The sequence below is a fragment of the Macrobrachium rosenbergii genome, chromosome 11 (assembly GCF_040412425.1).
Source record: "Macrobrachium rosenbergii isolate ZJJX-2024 chromosome 11, ASM4041242v1, whole genome shotgun sequence".
NCBI classification, from domain to species: domain Eukaryota; kingdom Metazoa; phylum Arthropoda; class Malacostraca; order Decapoda; family Palaemonidae; genus Macrobrachium; species Macrobrachium rosenbergii.
In genome coordinates, this window is record NC_089751.1 from 19934615 (window position 1) to 19957134 (window position 22520).

Sequence of the window (22520 nt, forward strand, 5' to 3'; positions counted from 1 at the left end):
CTCAAAGGGCCTCTTGGGGTTGTCATCACTCATCAGTGGTTCCTGCTGCTGGGATGGCTGCAATACCTGGCATGACTCACAAGCTCCAATTGTGTTGACAATGTCTGAGTTAATACCAGGCCAGAAGACAGTCTGTCTTGCTCGGTGCTTAGTAGATTCCACACCCCTATGGCTGTCATGTAAGCGAGACAAGGTGCGGCGGCGGAGGCGGCAGGAACTATAACTCTTGCTCCATACAGGGACGAGGTCGCCATCAGCGTAAAGTTCATCCGTATCTTCCAGTATGGGAGTAAGCAGTTATGCAGCTCATACCTATTGGAGGGGAATCCTGAGGTGACACAGTTGAGCAGGCGAGTGTAGACAGGGTCTGTTCTTGCTGCATCTCGTAGATCCTGAAGGGTCCTGTCAGCATCTTGAGCTGGAGACTCTCCTGAAGAGGTGACAGTGTACACAGCCATGACTGTTCGTAGATGGGTGGCAGAAGGGGCACCTGCAATTTCGTCCTCTGGTGTGGGGTGGCTGACTGGGGCTCGAGACAAAGCATCAGGAATGTTCAGAGACTTGCCAGCACGCCACACAGCTGTGAATGAATAAGTAGGGCGAAATTTTCTCCTTCAGACGCTGGAGGCGAGGATTCTCGATGGCGTCCAGCGAGTAATGATTCAGGATAGGTATGAGGACGGTGATCCGTCATCAGAGTAAAGTTCTGTAGGCCTGCGAGATACAGCCTACATTTTTGACATCGACCAGACCACGGCGAGCATCTCAAGCTCAATAGTGGCATAGCGTGTCTCAGCGTCGATGGGAATCGAGAGCCACACTGAACTAGACGTAAGTGTCCACTACCATGGTCCTGCAGAAGGGCATATCCAATACCATTAGGCGTGAGGCATCTGTCTGGAGGATGACAGGCAGGTCTGGGTCGGCGGCGAGAATGGGTGGACGGAGGAGTGCTGACTTGATGCGTCGAAAGGCCTCATCATGATCAGGGGTCCACACAAATGTTCTCTTGGGGCTCATCAGAGGCGTAAGGCTGGGCTGTAGCGGCAATGTCAGGGTGAACTCTGCCAACTGGTTGACCAGGCCCATGAATGATCTGAGGTCGGTCAGGTTAGCTGGAGTAGGAAATCCCTGATGGCACTGACTTTTCTTGGTCAGCCGAGATGCCCTCTCCTGAGAGCGTGTATCCGCAGAAGTTGACGGTAGGTGCAGCAACCACAAACTTGTCCTTGTTGAGGGTAATCCCAAACTTGCGGCACCTGGTGAGCATCTCGTGGATACGGTAAAGGTGTGACTGGTAATCCTCATCGTGGAGAAGGATATCATCGACAACCTTCACACAGTTCTTGACTCCTGAAGGGCTATATCGCCTCGCAGACAGAATGCATCTCCAGTAGCTGGCGAAACCCATCGGTCCTCTGCAGTGTTTGAACCGACCATATGGCGTAATAACGGTAGTCAAATGTTGATCCTCTTCGCCAGTTCCATTTGCCAGTACCCGCAGAGGGCATCAGCTGTCGTGAAGAACCTGGCAGCAGGGTCCACACTACGAATGGCGGTGAAGGGTGTGGGAGAAGGGTGGGCTGGGCGGGAAACTTGGCTGTTCAGCTTGGAGAGATCGACAGTGATGCGTACTCCTGTGACATTCTTGGCAACGACGACAAGGGGGTGACACCATTCTGAAGGGTCATCACCAGTCGGCTTGATTATTCCCTGGGTTACCATGGAGTCAAGCTCTTCCTTGACCTGGTCCCTGAAGGCAAGGGAATCTGTCTTGGGTGTGGATGGCGAAGGGCACAGCACCATCCTTGAGATGAATCCTCATGGGAGGACCGACCATGGGCTTGAGGGAGCTGACTTCAAGTCTTCTTTGGAAATCAACACATCTGCAAACTCGGAGGAAATATTCCTTGGCAGCCGAAGGCGATGTGGTGGCTGAGATAGGTAGCTCCTTGCATCTATTGACATGCTTGACTTCTGCAATGGGCTTAGGAAAATCCGGAGATATTATGGCCAACTCTTGACAGTGTGCATAAGACAGAAGTGGAGTCTGGACATTCTCGTGAACATGAACTCCTAGCAGAACAAGACTGCTTACCTAAGGTGAGAGTAGCCCGGAACATGCCCAGGGCAGGCGTCATTTTTGGACCCATCCGCAGTAATCATTGTAGTCGGCGGAAGAGGTTGCAGGCTGCTCCTGGGGATTCCCTAAACTTTCTAGGTGTCGCTGGCCAATAACGGTGACATCAGCACCTGTGTCTGGTAACATCTGTAAACGGGAATTAATATCACCACATGACAGGAGAACACAGATGGGTTGGGGTGTCTTGGGGGCTGTGGAAGAAGGGTATCCTAAACGACGACAGCTGTTCTGCCGCGCATCTTGGGTCTTGCCGGAGTTGGAGCGGGCAGCACTGTTGCTTGGAGATCCATCCTGTCGATTCTTCTTCTTCTCTCTGCAACACTTATCAAAATGTCCTATGCGGTGGCAAAGGCGGCACTGGGCTTTGCTGGCACGACATTTAATTGTCCTGGACCAGTGACCAAGGCAGGCACAGCTTTTGCAAGTACTGTTGGCAGCAGGGCAATCACTGGGGCCATGCTGTCGAGCACAGGACTGGCATAAAGTAGCTGGTGTTAAAATCGGTTTTGAAGGTAAGGTTGCTTCACTTGCCCTTTTCTTCTTACACTTTTTGTAGGCAGAAACGGTGCGCAACTGGTTAGGTGGGGCACGTATGGCAGAAGTTGCATTTTTGGCTGCTTCATATGACCGACAGGTCGTGACAACATCTTGTAATGAGGAGGCGGTGTCCAAGGAAATTATTTTCTGGACAAGCTCTGCATCTTGAATGCCCATCAGAATTACCATTTTCAACTGGGTCTCCTCGCATGCAGCTGCATTCCCCGGGCACAAGTCGACTTCCTCTGCAATGCGTCGAAGCCTTACATAGAAATCTGCAAAAGATTCTCCTTCCATCTGTTTGCAACTAAGCAATTCCCTACGACGAAGAACCTCATTACGTAAACCCTTTATGTGAGACTGCAGGGCATCCAACACTTCATCTACAGACTTATCTGTGGAGGGTGAGATCTGTAAGGTGTGCTCCAACACGCGCTGAGTTTCAAGGGCCAAGCACATCCGCAACTGGATCATCTGTTTCTCCCTAGGAAGCTTGAAAAAGATCGACCATAATGGCATAATCATCCCACCTGCGTCTCCATTCCCTGAACATTTGGAATGTTGCATCAGCCTTGAGTGGGGCGGCGTTTGTGCCGTCGCTTTTTGAGGTGGGGAAGAGAAGGTTGACTGGAGGAAGAAGCGCCCATCTCTGTACCTGGTATGGGGTTTCTGCATGGAAGGGTTGGGCAGACGAGAGCACCTGGATAAGGGCTGTAAATCTTGCATTTTCCTCATCTCTGCGCATGTTTTCCTCTCTTCTGCGTAATTCCTCTTGTGCTCTTCTATTCTCTTCTTCACGTCTTCTTTGTTCTCTTCTTTCTTCATCTTCCGTCGTCTTCTTTCTTCTTCATACCGGCGAGATTCCTCTAAAAACTTAATAAGTTGAAGGAAATCTGTTCCAGTCAGTTGGGTGGAGGAGGGCTGGTAGTGAGGGCGAAGAAGTGGGGGGATAGGGGAGGAGGGGGCGGTGACGTCTGGCGAACTCCTCTCCCACGGTGTTCCCCACTGCGGGCATAAGCTCCCACACTACTGGCTTCTAACATCCCTGGTCTGCTGTCTCTTCTGGCTGACCTAAAATTCTTCTAGCCCATCCATTACGTGCAATATATGCAGCGAATAACACGTATTTAAAATAATAAAAGATTCTTCTATTTAAAACTACAGTTTAAACAATAAGAGTTCTGGATCAGCGAGTAAGTGTGTGCATTACGGATGTGCGCGTCTGCGCCTCTGCCGAGAGAGACCGAGACTCATCGGTCAGTTAGTAACCCGGAAACAATTAAGGGAACTGGATGTCTGGCTAATCGCTCTCACTTGGGGCAGCAGCAAGGGTTTTGCATGTTACAGTCTTATATGGATGCAAAAAAGGACACTAGAACGACACGACACTTTGCACAACACTTCACTCATGAACCACTGATCACTGTACACTTAAAGCACTATAAATCCACAATGAAAAGCTGGGTGGAGGCGCGAAATATCATAAACAACAGCGTTGACGATTAATGGCGCCGGAAGCCATGCACTTGCAGAAAATCCTCTTGAATAAAAAACTTCACTGACACTTCAGTTCACTGCGCCATGTGTGTTCGATGCATTATCCTTATCACTAAAGGTTGGGGATGAAGGAAACACCGAAATATAAAAAGTAGGTCCTTAATGTCTAGTGGAGTTGACAAATTCACAGAGGTACAAATTATGTGCCTTCACGGGAAACAGAGCGGTCCCGTACTGGCGAAACATTACTGCCAGACGGACAAGGTTCAGTCATTACATAACGTACATGATAAATACATTGGAATGACATACATTTAATACACTAGGTAGGCATATACTGTAAACGGACATGAAACATAAAAGAACATAATGCATATATATATAAAGGTTCATACATCATACTGAACATGTCTTTCATATACCTACAATGATGATGATGATGTGTTAGTGTGTGCCCATGCGCTCGTTTGTGCGCGTGCATGTGTCTGTGATAGTGGAGTGCGAAGCCAGGGCAGCTCAATAATATAAAGGAAGACGGTAAATATGGAAATTTTATAGTAATTGTAATGAATTTAGAATTAAGATTCAATTAGTCCTTAAAAGATCTCTGAGTTTTTCATAAAAAAATTTTTAAAAAGTTACTAATAAGGAGATGGCTAATTCTCTCTCTCTCTCTCTCTCTCTCTCTCTCTCTCTCTCTCTCTCTCTCTCTCTCTCTCTCTCTCTCTCTCATTCTCTCTCTCTCATTCATTTCACATTCGTTTATTTATGGGACATTTTATGTCTTTCTATTAGACCCGCAGGATATTTCGAAATTATTTCCTCGTGCCCTTAGTATTCACATCTTGAAGCCTTTCTTTACCAGCTGCATGAATGGCGAAATTTCGAATCGAGAATTCGCAATCTTTTTCTCGAGAGGTTTGTTGATTCCGCAAATGAGAGCGGGAAAGATCTCAGAAGCACTGCAGTCAATACCTCCGTCTCATTCTAAGACTTGAAAATTTTCTTTGAATTGCGGTGCCTGTCGTGATTGACAATCAGCATCGAAATAGGAGATTATGTAGGTCTAGGTTCATTATGCATTACTGAGGCAATTGGTCAAGGAAGTTATTTATGTACAAACAGACCTCTTTTTCTCTCTCTGTATGTATGTATGTGTGTATATGTATATATATATATATATATATATATATATATATATATATATATATATATATATATATATACATAAAAAAAGAGAGAGAGAGAGAGAGAGAGAGAGAGAGAGAGAGAGAGAGAGAGAGAGAGAGAGAGAGAGAGAGGTCTTTTTGTACATAAATAACTTCCTTGACCAATTGCCTCATTAAAGCATAATGGATGCAGGCATACATTATCCCTTATTTCGATGCTGATTGTCAATGACGCACCGCAGTTCAATGAAAATTTTAAAATTCGGGCAAGGACAGTTTAAAAAAATAAGCCTTTCATCCCATTATCAAGAAAGCCTCTCTCGGTGTTCATTGCACGCATGTGATCCATATATGGCCGGGCTATAATTGATTGTATCCCTTTACAATAAATGTTATAAATTTCGAAATAAAAATCAGGGACGGTACTGTACAATCACACACACATATATATGCGTATATATACAGGGTTTCGAAATTTGAGCCCCCTATACAGCCTAAACTAAAATTGATATGGACAAAAACAAAAGTAATTCAGAACAGGTATTTATTTCAGTTTCTCTCTGTGTATTTAATATTTTATGTGGCCTCCATCTGCCTGTACCGCAGCCTACATTCTTGAGGGGTATGATTTTAGCAAATCGCAAAAAAAGCTGAGACTCGAACTCCATTTCCCTGAGCACTTTGGTCACCTCTCTTCGCAGGTCGTCGAGGCTTGGTATACCATCATAATTCACTGTGCGCGTTTCAACACGATCGTTTAAGATACTACCAATGTTTTCACACACATTAAGGTCAGGGGAGCTACCTGGAAATTCACTTGACGAGAAGAAATCGATACCACTGTTTCGAAGCAGCTTCTGTGTCTGAAGGGCCTTGAAACATGGTGCCTTATCATGCAAAAATGTGACTTCTTCAACAGATAACACATTTTCAGGATCTTTGAGGAAAGGAAATACTCCACCAGTAAGCACATTTTCTCTGAAGTATTCGCCATTCCATGACTGTCCTTTTTTTTATGATCCACATTAACCGTTTGGCTGTGAAACAGAGATTTTCCATATATATATATATATATATATATATATATATATATATATATATATATATATTATATATATATATATATATATATATATATATATATATATATATATATATATATATATATATATATATATATATATATATATATATATATATATATATATATATATATATATATATTAATTTTATAATTAATTTTGTTGTAGCTCAAATAACATTTCAATTGGTAATATATATTCCTTAAAATGTAAGAGCAAGTAAGATTGTAATTTTTCACAGTCATTACATTTTACTTAATATAGGGAAGAACTTTCACTTAATACGTTCGGTAAATTATTGATAAAAGTCTTCTGTTATGAGACACAAGCCAGTGTTATCATAGAGCGGAGAAGTCATAAAAGTCAGAATAAAAGTTTAGTGTTAAAACGTCAATAGATCTTTTAAAGTTTCCCCTTAAACAAAAAAGAAGAAAAAAAAAAAAACAAGGACCTCGTTGCCTTCCGCGTAAATCGTTCAAGTTTCAAGGCATGTGACTCCATGGTCCTTGATGGTGACGTCAACGGAAAAGAGTTTAATGGTAAGAAAGCCGTTAGGCAACTTAGGCGTTCAGTTTCGCGTTTGCTACAGTGCAGTGACTGAATTTCTTGGACGATTTCACGCTACCGGGCGAGGAAATAATTCTGTGCCGGTTTTAATTTAATGATTGGAGTTTGGTGGATTGAAGGATGGTCTACTTGGAGTTTGATGTTTGAAGGGTGGCCTGCTTGGAGTTTGGGTGATTTGAAGGAGGGTCAACGGGGAGTTTGGTGGTTTGGAGGAGGGTCAACGGGGAGTTTGGTGATTTGAAGGAGGGTCAATGGGGAGTTTGGTGGTTTGGAGGAGGGTCGACGGGGAGTTTGTTGGTTTGAAGGAGGGTCAACGGGGAATTTGGTGGTTTGGTGGATGGTCAACGGGGAGTATAGTGGTTTGGTGGGTGATCAACGGGGAGTTTGGTGGTTTGGTGGATGATCAACGGGGAGTTTGGTGGTTTGGTGGATGATCAACGGGGAGTTTGGTGGTTTGGTGGATGGTCTACGTGTAGGTTAGTGGTTGGGTGGATGGTCTACGTGTAGGTTAGTGGTTGGGTGGATGGTCTACGTGTAGGTTAGTGGTTGGGTGGATGGTCTACGTGTAGGTTAGTGGTTGGGTGGATGGTCTACGTGTAGGTTAGTGGTTTGGTGGATAGTTAACGTGTAGGTTTGTGTTTTGAAGGATGGCCTGAGTGAAATTTGATGGTTTGATGGATGGTTGCGTAAAGTCGTGGCGACTCTTCCAGGCAAGTTCCATTACGTTTCTGTATTTTTATCAAATTTTACCTTTTGTAACGCTATTATTCCCTTAATCGTAATAATTCATGGGTCTGGTTATTAGTCAATGCTTGTTATAGGCTTTTTCTTGTCTGGAAATAAGCATTGATTTGACTAAATTGTAGCTTTTATTGTATTAACTTAATCGTACTTTTTAATTGTTTTTTATTATATTTTATAAATTTTAGCTTATACTTTTTAATTTTTACTCAGTTTAGCTTAATTAGTAGACTTTGATATATATTTTTTTCCTGAATTTTCCTTACATCAACTTTCGATATGAGTATAATAAGCTTACTGCTATCCTTGAATAATAATGAATACTTATTTTAGCGATATTTGTACTGTAGTTTTTAATATTTCGTTAAACTTTAACGTACATTATTCCTTCTTGGTTAGTTTTTCACTCTTGGGATATGAAACTAGGAAGCCATATGCCATTTAATTCTTGACTACAAATTTAATATTTTTTGGGGTTGGGTAGCCTCTGATGGTCCATTAAGGTTAGTACATTTCCAATTTCAAAGATTTAACGTGACCTTAATGTAATGCATGCCTGTTAATATAATATTTACTTTGAACCTTATAAAGATATTGCTGGCTATATCCGTATACTCCTATACTGAAAATTCAAATCTTTCAGATATTCGTGAAAACTAAACCACTTTATGAAGCAAACTACGCTTAAATTACTGAATTCAAAATTCTCAAGTCTGGATTACTTCTCTCAAGCTACACAGAAATGGACTGCTTTCCTTCCAGGTTAGGCTTAATAAAACTTGTATAGTCCAGTGCAAAATTTTATATCGTCCATCTCACCTCCACCCCTGCAGGGGCAGTGCCCCTGTAGGGGTGGTGCCCCTGTAGGGGTGGAGGCCCCTCCCTTACCCTGTTCCATAGGTCTTAGGACCGATGGGCAGGGGCATGGAAGGTTCAAAGACCAGCAAACCAATTTTCCCTTTCAGATTGTAAGTGCGTCAGTCTCTTTTTAGAAATTTTGTTTTAAATATTATGTAATACTCTATATATTTAACGTAGTTATTTTATCGGAATTCTGCTTGTTCAAGAAAAGACCTTTTGACAGCTATTAGTTTTGCATTTAAATTTTAAAATTTTAAATATTTTTAGAGAAAGTTAATGTTAAATTATTTTTCTCAAGATATTAATGTTCAAATTTCAACCATTTTAGTTTTTTTTCTGTAAGTCTTGGCGTAAAAGGACGTTAACTTCTAATAATTTTACAAGTTAGAAAAATTAACTGAGTGAATTGTTTTAAACAAAATTTAACGTAATTCCTTTGAGATAGAATTTTTATGTGAAACAATTTAACGTAAATTATAGCTTCATTTTGTTCATAATTCAAAATTAATTTGCCAATTTGTTGCTTATGACTGGTAAGTGATAATCATGCCAATAATACAATGAAGAGACCAAGTTTTTACTGATAAAATAAACAGACCAATGCTTCCTATGGCTTTCATACAATCAATAAATCTGAACCAGTAATAAAGCGGACTTTATCACATTGTCATAGTTTACAAATCACTGGGCAAGAAACTATGCACATTATGCTGTGCCTCTACTTAACAGCCTTGACAAAATTAACCTTTCGTAATTTTCCGCGGCAGTTCTGAGTTCTTGGCCTGTATTCGGTCGTTCCTGGGTAAAAGGTAGATTCTTTTTTGGTCAATTTGCTTGTTAGCACTGTAGGGTACTGTTGGTTAACCAGCAGTTAATTTCTTGACTGCCTCTTGGCAGAGGCAGTGGTTGGTCTGTGTTAAGAAAATATCTATTGTGAAGGCTTCATTGCATTAAAGTCAACGAAACCTTTTAAGCTTCTAATCTTAAATCAGTTTTCATTACAAAGATTTCTGCAGCATTTTTTTGCTTTACAGGGTGTTTACTGGAACAGTCAAGACGGTGCAAACAATGCTTGTTCAAGGACTCTTCAGTGTTCAGCTTTATTCATAGCGTTTACATGAGGTGAGCTTGGAGTCTTGCGTAACTGGTGTACTTCGCTCCATGCCGTACACAAGTTGTCTTGCATTGAGTTCGGAGGTGTAGTTAGTTATTTGACAATGAAATAAATATTAAATGATGCATAGGTAAATATGAATGTTCCTATTTTCACCAGTGAAAGTAATCGTAATATGTAAAGTTTCTTAACATAAACTCCGAATTAAATATCCAAAGAACTTTGTAGAAAGTTTTAAAATCACCAGGGATTTTTGAGACATATAAAGCCAATTACAAACTTACAAAACCGAAAGTTAAACCATGTCTACCTTCACTTGGCAATATTATTTAGGGAAAATGGCTTGTCTAAAACCTGCAACTACTAAAGGTTAGTTAGTACGTGAGAACCTGTTTCCCTATATATATTAGTCAGTTTATGGCATAGGACTGAAAATGTAGGAAAATGTGTCAAAGGCACGGATATGTGAAATATTTAAAATATTTAAAATGGAGTTTTATATTTGAATTTGTATCTTCAGTTTATAGATGTATTCAACTTGTCTGAATAACTTAGTCTGAACAAAACTATTAAACAGTGGATGATTTGGCCAGAAAGATCACCCTTAATCTTCTGTATAACGGTGAATATTTCTGCCTTGGTTGTTCAGATAATGGAGAGAGGGCGCCAATACACTAGTATTGAATTGAACAGAATATGAAAGTCCTTGTTCTTAAATTTCAAAACATGAGACGCTGTGTGGAAGGAAGAACTGTTGAAGTTAAATTACTATTTAGATGGGTTTTGCATGGGATGAACGCATAAGGTGACACTTGGCTCAGGTCAGATTAACAAAACTGCTCATTAACGTTAAGTATTGTTGAAGTTGATTTGCAAGAAACTTAAGTCCTGGTAGTAATTGGAACGAAAATTGGGAATAACCCTTTGTTACCTATTACTTGACTGAAGAGTTTGATACAACGTGCCACTCATAGATTTTCCTTTCGTTAAATTAATGTCAGTATTTGTGTGTGTGTGTGTGTGTGTGTGCCGCGCGCGTGTGCCTTCTAAGTAATTTAAGTCTATATCCTCATTACTTTAACTCTCGTGGTCATATACTTTCTTCCTTTGGAGATTAAATTGTTATACACTGCAATAATTTTGATACTCTTGTTTTCAGCTTTGAATAGTAACATAAGCAAATGATGTTTAGAATCCACGGAAAATCGCAAAATATTTGATGGGTTAAGCGAAAAAATGGTAAACAATTAGTGATCCCTTAAATGTAACAAAATACCGTTAATAGGAAGGATATAAAATGTTGACTGGCGACGTTTGGAGACTTCATATCAAACCAACTTAACTAACCTTGCTTAAGGTATCTGGGGGCTTGGCACACCACCAGAACAGTATAAATGTATTCCATACAGACAAGCCTCCTTTGAAAGTGAATGTTGTTAAGAGTTGATTTAATCGAGAAACAATCTTTCTAGGCGTTTTTAACCTTGAGTAATTCACCTGTCGGCGTCTCAATGAAAGCAACTACAGTGATCTACTAAGCCTTAGGCCATTTGAAGCCCATCGAAGGCGCGTGCTGTCATACTTTTGGGAAAGAGAAAAATTAACATGAGTGAAATATATAAGGGTTAAGTAAGCGCTAACGAAACCGTGAGGGGCACTCTCTATATACGCATGGCTTCACCTGCCCTTGACCCCCAGCCTATCCTTGACTAGTGTTTTAGCTCTCAGGAGGTATGTTCATTCCTTGGCCATTTGTTGTATAAGCATAAATGATTTAACTGACACCAATAGACTAGACCTATGATTTGATACAGAAGTACATGAGATAGAGATGAAGAAACGGATAGGGATAGGCGATTTAGACGACATGCTGAGGTAGTTTAGGAGCATAAATTGTAACTGACCGGATTATGAAAATATAGGTAGTTTAGATTTTTAAACCATTAACCTGGTTATGGGTGACAATGATACTAAAAAATGATTAATTGCATAACGAGATAACAGGAAAACGGAGCTAAATCCCTCTGTGCCTCTGTTGCCCTAACCAGTGAATTAAGTGCCTCGCACCTCGGTGACTTTATGAATGCGTTACAACTGGGCTGGAGAACGCATGACCTTAGAAAACTTGCTGAGAAAAGAGCGCTTGGCACATTATGGAGCTGCCCTCTTGAGTGTTGAAAAGGCGAATGATAAAAAGTTACTAAATAGATAAATCGCCAGCCTCTTATAGAGCAACTGCTGCGTTGGTGGCGTGGGAAGAGTAGTAGGTAGGAGGAAGGGGGGACTCGTTGTTTTCTGGTTCAGTTGTAAAATCATGAGCTCTCAGTGGAAGATGAAACAGATGGCAAATGTTGTCGAATACTTTTTCTCACCAGTGAGTCAACTGCTAAGCAGAAATCTGCAAGATTTGCTGAGGTCAGAGAATTAGAAAGGAATGCAAAATCCATCAAGTTTCCATACGGTATAAAACTGGATGAACTAAACTTGATGTTTTAAAGGATAGTTAAAAATTTTGAAATGCACTCGATTAAATTTTAAAGTGGCTCAGTTTGGAGGCAGAAACTTGTTTACCTGGGAAATGGCATGGAAAATATTGAAAAATGACACGGAAAATATTGAAAAGGAGTGGTCGGAGTTGAAGTGACAAAGAGAAATGCAGAAAACGGGATATTAAGAACTTGGAATAGTATTCCAGAATATTTGTTTATTTCAAATATTTACTATCTGCATTACTAATTTTTTCATCAACGTATTGAACTTTATTACATCTCGTAATTGGAACAGTGTTAGGAATGAAGCTAATTTTTCTTTCTTTGGTTTTGATTTGATGTTTTCTGCTAAAAAAGATTTACCAATACTTGATGTAATTTTTTTTTTTTAACGTTCCGGTCATATTAGCTGACGTGAATATTTTGATACCGGACGGAAACTTGAGAATCATAAGAAATTCCACTCAAATCTTGTGCAAGTTGTTCCGTTGTTTGCTTAACTTACGAAATTTAAATGCTAACTTCATAAATAGTAACCGAGCCATCGCCGTAGATTCTATATCACTAATGTGAGAGCTATAAAAATATTACTTATTTTTTATCGAAGAATTCAGTTAATGAAAATTATGAATACTCCCGTCAGAAAACCCGACTACAATTAGCTTTAAATGTTTATTGCTTAAAAAAATGCTTGCAATGAAGATTATTATATTAAAGAAAGACCTTGCTGATGGAACTGTAATAGAAATGCGTTGTAAGATATAGCATCTGCTAGGTATCAACTAGAGTGCAAGAGTAACCACATAGAGAACACGAATGTCATTGAGTAACAGAGAAAACGGGAGAAAGGAAGAAACTTGAGATTAATTTAAATAAGACGGGTTTGGACCGAGAATCCAGAGCGTTACTAGTAAACAGTAAGTTGATTGTGTCACTTATTGTCAGGATATCCAAGTTTAATTAATTAGAGAACTATTTATATAAGTATAAATGACAGAATACTGAATCGTTTTCAAAGGACAAATCCCGTTCTGTTGTTTGACAACAAGGGCGAAAACTCGGTCAAAAGTAGTAACAGACAAAAAAGTGATAAATCGGTATTTGATGAATAGGGATATAATTAACTTTGAATCGAAAAAAATCCTGCAAATCCAGTTGAAATAATAAGTATAGCAGTTAATAAAATAAGTATAGCAGTTAATAAAAAGGAATTTAATGTAAATTTAAAGCTAGGAGTATGGCGAGTAACAAGTATTATGGAGTCAAATTTAGATGACAGAGTAGTAGTTAATTTAGAAGAGCCAAACTCATTAAAAGGCTTCTCCGTGATATGCAGTTTACATAATGTCTGGTGCTGCGAGATATATTTAAAGAGATCTAACAACCGTGGTGGTTCATTGCTCTTCTAAATGAGTGTAAAGTTAATGGATTTGGAATTATACGCTCATCCAGCTGAGGTAGTTGAAGAGGCGACTGAATACGTGATGAAACTGATGTGTTTGGAGTGGGTAATTAAGAACTCAAACATACGAAACGATGGGATTGAAGCATAACTTGGCGTATTCAGAACACCAGTGTCAATTATTGGGATCGTTAGGGGAATGTGGAGACATAATCTTGTCAAATGACGATTGCCTTAGCTGAGACGGACAAAATCACAATTGGAACGAAAATTATCACTAATCTTGAAAAAGTTTAATAACTTCTTGCCACGTTGGATATTCTTAAAGGGAAGCCATTGAAGCAGATGCAAATAGTACGTTACTATATTGTGATAAAATACCTCCTCAGTCACCAAGATCATTTCCACTCTTGTGTGTATGGAAAAAGGAACTTGCTTCATTATTATTGTTTGTTTTAATGGAATTGAATAAAAACGCTGTCTCAGATCTGTATGTAGCATCATCAATACGATATCTATTTTCTGCATTCGAACCAAAATAAATACTTAACGATACTGATACATAACTTAGAATTTTTTAGATTTCGCCAGCAGAAATAAAAATAATGTATCTCCTTATTTTTTCCACCTCTAGTAGCTGCAGATATCAGTTGGTATGAAATAAAGTGTTCTTTCACTTGTGGGATTACTGGATATAGTAATTAGTACAATTATTGGTACTGTAATCTTTTGGTGCATTGATGCATTGTCTGTGAGTTGGAACTCTGATGATTTAATTGCGTGAAGGGACTTTCGTAAAGAACAACTTGATGTTTCTGCGTCAAATGTTCAGATAAATTTGCCAGTTTTGAAAAGGCTGAAAGAATCAACCTTACCAAAAAAAAGGTGTAGAGGAATGAGTCTAGTTTACAATCATCTATTACGAGTAGGAAGGAACTTCACACACAAGTAGCCAATAATTCCCTGTTTTTTGGATCCGTAGCTGAATATCTCTTAGTCGAGTCGTCAACTAGTAGAATAGAATGATAACGATGTCATTACCAGTGTTATAATCAACTCCTCTTTTAATACCCAAGTGTATATATCACTGATTATTTTTCCAGGGTTGAAGTAAAGGATGGAACTACCAATAAACCTGGTTGCTTATCAGTTCATCCGTGAAACTCCTAAAAATGTAGAGAGGAGCATGTTTTTCAGCTGCCATGCTTTCTTCAGATCTGATCCCACAACTTATAGAAAGGTGAATATAAAACCTACAGTTCTCTATTTCTTTGAGTTTTCCTGATTTTAGTAAACTATGAAGCATAATTTTCAGTGGAAAGAACATGGCCATACCCATCAGCAAAAAATTGCATCCTCCTACAATAGGTAAGCTGTAGTATCGTCAACTCTATTAGATTCCTGTCTGTATATTGGTGAATTCTTTCATCTTCGAAGAAAGTTTGCTGCTGTAACAAGCTCATTATTTTATCAGTCAGACATGATTTTATTTTTCCCGTTATTCGCTTGTGTTTGGCTGTCACGTTCGTGAAGTATTGCAAACAGGAAGAGATTTGTTGATTTTATACATTGTACCATTCCCGCACAGAGATGCAGGTAAAGCTGAAAATTCATATTGTCTAGTTGTATCTGTTAAGATACATCACTGCGGATGTTGACTGAGAAATTTTTCTTTGAGGGCAATGCTTTGAACCGAATGGCTCGGTATATTTGCATTTGCTTTTAGTGTTCTGTAAAAGAAAACTACTGAAATGGCTTTTTCTGCTCGTCCGCACTTTTTCTGTCCAGTCATCGAACATACCAAATTGCAGCCCTCTAGCCTCTGTAGTTTTTATTTTATTTAAGGTTAAAGTTAGTACCAACGGGCCGTGGCTGAAAGCTTCTTGGGTCGCGGCCCATACAGAAAACTCGATTGCGCCGAAGAAACTTCGGCGCATTTTTTACGTGTTTAGTATTTGCCAGCAATGTTTGGAAGGTGCTTCATTTCAGCTTCGTTATTTTAGCAGCCATTCCCTTCAAGCATGAATTAAGCGCATCTTGCCCATTTCTCTCTGTATTGCAGAGATCACGAAACATTCATGAAATACAGTTTGACCAGTGACTAACTTCATAAAATCTAATGATAAATATCTATGATATTTAATACAGATGATGATTTCATGACCTTGGTCAGGTTTGCATTGATAACTAACATCTTGTTAGATTGTTCACTGCGGATGCCAGGGGTTTAGTGTAAAGCCGCTTCTTTGTAGGCTCTGTTGCCAGTAGTATACCAGTGATTCCACTGACAGACAGTTTTAACATCTTTGTTATACATTTATTTTGGAGCTAAGTCAGTTGGAGGTGCGCTAAATAAATCATCTTTGCAATAATCAGTAAAATACCTTTTCATGGAGTAGTTTTAGACTGCTATTTTTCAGATTATGTACATCATTAATTTATAGTGAAAGAAGATAAATGCAATTACGGTGACCTGATGATATGCTAAAGCAGCTATTGCTGGTTTCATAAAGAAAATTTTTCTTGCCACCTGTTCTGTAAGATGTAGTGTTTATCATCAAAATGTTGACCATGTTGACGCAGCATTTATACAGGATGTGTATTGGTCCGGAGCAAAAATACTAACAATAAGGAGGATTATAAATAACATGGTGATTGCTGTTACTCATGTTGGACATAATGTAAAAGACGCCACTTTACAGTTATAGTCTTATAGTAACAGCCAAACAAGCGGTATAGTCATAATTTTTATTCCATTGGGGCGTTTCGGCTTAAACACACTAAGCCATTTTCGACCTAAAATAGAGGCAAAACACCAAAACATAAAATTTTATACTAATAGCAACAAATCAGAGAAAGGTCACTCTCGAGAATATTTTTTTACAAACTACGTTACCATCAATAAAAACACACTACCCAAAAAAGAAGAAAACATAGTGACGTAAAACTAATGCAGTTCAATGAATTACATTAGTCATTAATAAAACTAAGAAAAACAAACGTAAGACAAAAGAAATAAAACTTCACAGACATCAAATAAAACACAGGACTGTGAAATATAAAAAAAAAAAAAAAAAAAACAGCAGACACAAAAGCCAAGACAAGAAAATAAAAATTACACAATAGATAGATTAGCCTAATGATTGGAAAGCAAGAGGGGATAGAAAATCAGTAGATTATGGATAACGAAAAGGAAGACTGATCTTGGTTGAGTTGTGGCTTAAGTTTGTGAATATATATAGATTCTAAAATCCTTAAATCAGACCATTTTGAACAAGAACCTACAATTTTAAAATCCCCTATACCTAGTCTTGCCTGATTGCATCTACTGCAGTGTTCACAGATGGAAGACTGTTGCTTGGCTGCTAAGTCTCTGTCTGTCCTGTCACTGATCCCTGCATGCTGGCAGTATCTTGTTTTGAGCGCCTTCATGGCACTACCCAAATACCCCACATAGCAGTTGGGGCAGGTTTAATAGTAAACAATACCAGAACTCAATAAATCAAGTAGTTTATCTTTGAAATGAATTTAAAAGTAATCTATGGAAAAAATCTATCAAAGCAGTATTTCAGTTCCCTCGACCTAGATTTTTTATTATATTAAGATAGAGAGCTTACGACGTGTTACCAAGTTCATGAAGTTTAAATTGTACCGAAAGTGCCTGTACAACACTGCGTTTTATAAGGAGTGTTTGGATGGTCTTAATGGAACGAGAAATTTCCTTCAAAAAATACTTGCTTGGCTGTTCCTGGTGAGGATCAGATTCCCTAGGAATCAATCTCTACCAACTAACTTGTAGTACATCGGCTGTTTAACTTATCTTCCCATTGTCACTGGAAGACGTCTCAACAGTTACCTTTAAATTAACCAGCACTGAGAATTGCTACTTCATTAGGTTACTTTGTTGGGTTATCTTTTCGACAGTAGAAACGTTTTATTGAAAGAACCAACTGATGACGTTGTAGTTAAATTGAATGCTTATCCTTGTAGCAAAACTTTTTTTTATAATTCTTGTTGCCATTCCAGCTGCCCTATATGACATGAAACAGAATAATATGCACGATAACAAAAAGTGTCAGCTCACTTGGAGGTACTTTTGATGTCCATGACTGTTTTAAGATATTTCCCATCACCATGTGCAGCTAGTTTAGGATATGTAGATCTTACTTTCTAGTCTTGGAAATGGCATTCAACAACAAGGAAGAGAGTACACCCAAAGTGGAAAAGATCTTCTATAATTGCGAAAACCCAACTTACATCTTAATTGACCTTCAGGCAACCGCCTCTTATATGGGGTAGAATTTTGGCCAAAATCAGTTTCCTAGTTTTTATTATTTTCAAATAATAGATAAATTCTTTGTATGCATTGGTATATAATGTTGATTGGATAGGCATTGGGAGTGAGATGCCGTAAGCTGGGAAAGAAACCTAGGTCAAGATTCAGATGTCACGAAATTACTCAAATTCAACAATTTCATGTATTACACATAAATGCATACACACACAAACATATACATATATATATATATATATATATATATATATATATATATATATATATATATATATATATATATATATATATATATATATATATATATATATATATATATATATATATATATATATATATATATATATATATATATATATATATATATGTATATATATATATATATATATATGTATATATATATATATATATATATATATATATATATATATATATATATATATATATATATATATATATATATGTATATATATATATATATATATATATATATATATATATAATATATATATATATATATATATATATATATATATATATATATATATATATATATATATATATATATATATATATATATATATATATATATATATATATATATATATATATATATATATATATATATATATATATATATATATATATATATATATATATATATATATATATATATATATATATATATATATATATATATATATATATATATATATATATATATATATATATATATATATATATATATATATATATATATATATATATATATATATAATATATATATATATATATATATATATGTATATATATATATATATATATATATATATATATATATATATATATATATATATATATATATATGTATATATATATATATATATATATATATATATATGTATATGTATATATATATATATATATATATATGTATATATATATATATATATATATATGTATATATATATATATATATATATATATATATATATATATATATATATATATATATATAATATATATATATATATGTATATATATATATATATATATATATATATATATATATATATATATGTATATATATATATATATATATATATATATATATATATATATATATATATATATATATATATATATATATATATATATGTATATATATATATATATATATATATATATATATATATATATATATATATATATATATATATATATATATATATATATATATATATATATATATATATATATATATATATATATATATATATATATATATATATATATATATATATATATATATATATATATATATATATATATATATATATATATATATATATATATATATATATATATATATATATATATATATATATATATATATATATATATATATATATATATATATATATATATATATATATATGTATGTATATATATATATATATATATGTATATATATATATATATATATATATATATATATATATATATATGTATGTATATATATATATATATGTATGTATATATATATATATGTATGTATATATATATATATATATATATATATATATATATATGTATATATATATATATATATGTATATATATATATATATATATATATATATATATATATATATATGTATATATATATATATATATATATATATATATATATATATATATATATATATATATATATATATATATATATATATATATATATAATATATATATATATATATATATATATATATATATATATATATATATATATATATATATATATATATATATATATATATATATATATATATATATATATGTATATATATATATATATATATATATATATATATATATATATATATATATGTATATATATATATATATATATATATATATATATATATATATATATATATATATATATATATATATATATATATATATATATATATATATATATATATATATATATATATATATATATATATATATATATATATATATATATATATATATATATATATGTATGTATATATATATATATATATATATATATATATATATATATGTATGTATATATATATATATATATATATATATATATATATATATATATATATATATATATATATATATATATATGTATATATATATATATATGTATATATATATATATATATATGTATATATATATATATATATATATATATATATATATATATATATATATATATATATATATATATATATATATATATATATATATATATATTATATATATATATATATATATATATATATATATATATATATATATATATATATATATATATATATATATATATATATATATATATATACATTCTTCAGTCGTCAATAAAAAGGTCTTATTAAGTTTTGTATTTTTTACGTGTCAAAATCACATATCCATTCCCCGGAAAGCCCCAACTGCGTGAGGTCTTAATGGGCGATACACAGAATGGGAGAATAGAGTCAACAAGCAGTATGGAAACTATCACTCCTCCCAGCGCGTGTGAGAAAAATCTAATGATAATCATAACTGAGATGTGAAACTCCGACAAATACCCGATTTTTACGTCTGACCTTGATGCACATTCATTTTTATTGTCTCAAGTTTACGGACACACCTGCTTTTTCTATTTGGAATGGCTGCGAAGGAGAACGAGAAAACAGAGAAAGATAAATAGCGTCACTACTAAATGTGAAATGAAATTACAGTTATAAATAAGGAAATTCTTCGTAGTCTGTTGAATTATCATTACACTCTAAAACTGTGACTATTGACTGTCGTCGAATTGAAAAAAAAAAAAAAAAAAAAAAATCAGAACATCAGTTACTGGCCAGTGTGACGCTTTACCAAAGTAGAATATGGCTTGTGATAAGCATAAATTGTTCACTAGACCATTTTATTTTATGATGAAAAATAAGAGAAGGAAAACCTTCTCCACGAAGCGGTGGTCGTAAGTTGATGCAAGCATAGCTATTATTCGTATGAGATTGCGTTTGCAATGGTGATAGATGTTTGTGTCTGTGCGTGCGCACAGTGATTTTCCCGGTAGGACGGCTGACCATTATATCAATATTTAGAAAGGCTTTCTCTGTGTTATGACAGTGGCCCGAAATAACTCTGGGCAACGGATATGCTTAACCTTCCGTCGGCCACAAACCTCACAGTTCCCGGGCTTCACATTTGAACCCTCCCTTACTTATACTTCCAAATTAAGAACCTTTTAGCATAGTTCCCAGGTTGACTTCGATTCCGTTGCACATATTCTTGTTTGCTGTAAATCAGGTTTTCAATATACACGCGCACACACACTATATATATATATATAATCAAAGCTACAAACGTCCTTTAATATCAATTTCTACCTCGGAAGTAATATATTTTCATATATGTTACCGAAGGGGGAATTTTTAGGTGATAATAAGTCACCGTCCCGTGGGATCGAACCAGCGACGGACGGGAATCAGGACACAGTGACACACTGGCCGACTGGTTATGTGTCACTATCGCTATCCCACGGGACGGTGGATATTATTATCACCTAAAAATTCCTAACATATATATATATTACTATATTATTTGTGATATTGTATATATCATATGTGATAAATAGTATATATATATATATATATATATATATATATATATATATATATATATATATATATATATATATATATATATATATATATATATATATATATATATATATATATACACACACACACAAACACATACACATGTAAACGTATGTACATAGCAGAGCTCGCTATCACTCGCATTTGCTAGTTCCCATATCCGTACCGTACCCATACCCACACCCATATATCTGTATCAAACCCATAGCCATACCCACATCCGTACCATACTCATACCCATATCTGTACCATACCCATACCCATATTTGTACAATACCCATACCTATACCCATACCCACATCCGTACCCTACCCATATCTGTACCATATCCATACCTATACCCATACCAATATACATTTCATACCCATACCCATACCCTTCATGTTCCACCCTTAATAAGTACCCCTTCATGTTGCATCCTTAAGTTCCCCCTTCATGTTCCTTTAATAAGTTCCTAATTCATGTCCCACACTTAAGTTCTCCCTTCATGTTCCACCCTTAAAAAGTTCCCTCTTTATGTTCCACCCTTAATAAGTTCCCTCTTTATTTTCCACCCTTAAGTTTCCTCTTTATGTTCCACCTTTTATATGTTCCTAATTCATATTCCACCCTTAAGTTTTCCCCTCATGTTCCACCCTCAGTAAGTTCCCTCTTTATGTTCTGCCCTTAATAAGTTCCCTCTTTATTTTCTACCCCTAATAATTTCCCTCTTTATGTTCCACCTTTAATAAATTGCTAATTTATGTTCCACCCTTAAGTTTCCCGTCATGTTCCACCCTTAATAAGTTCCCTCTTTATGTTCCACCTTTAATAAGTTTCCTCTTTATGTTATACCCAAAATAAGGTCCCCCTTCATTTTCCATCCTTAATAAGTTCCCCCTTCATGTTCCACCCGTAATGTGCTCCCCCTCCATGTTCCATCTTAATAAGTTCCC

General features: G+C 35.3%; 1 long non-coding RNA gene across 4 annotated transcripts in view; it reads left to right on the forward strand.

Moving 5' to 3' along the window:
* LOC136843218 (uncharacterized) overlaps window positions 1-22520 on the forward strand; it is a 674464-nt gene that overhangs the window by 326147 nt on the left and 325797 nt on the right. For all 4 annotated transcript variants that reach the window (XR_010854485.1, XR_010854486.1, XR_010854487.1 and 1 more), the window contains 3 exons: window positions 8380-8498; window positions 9632-9719; window positions 14706-14842. This is a non-coding gene — a long non-coding RNA (uncharacterized lncRNA). The remainder of the gene's footprint in view (window positions 1-8379; window positions 8499-9631; window positions 9720-14705; window positions 14843-22520) is intronic.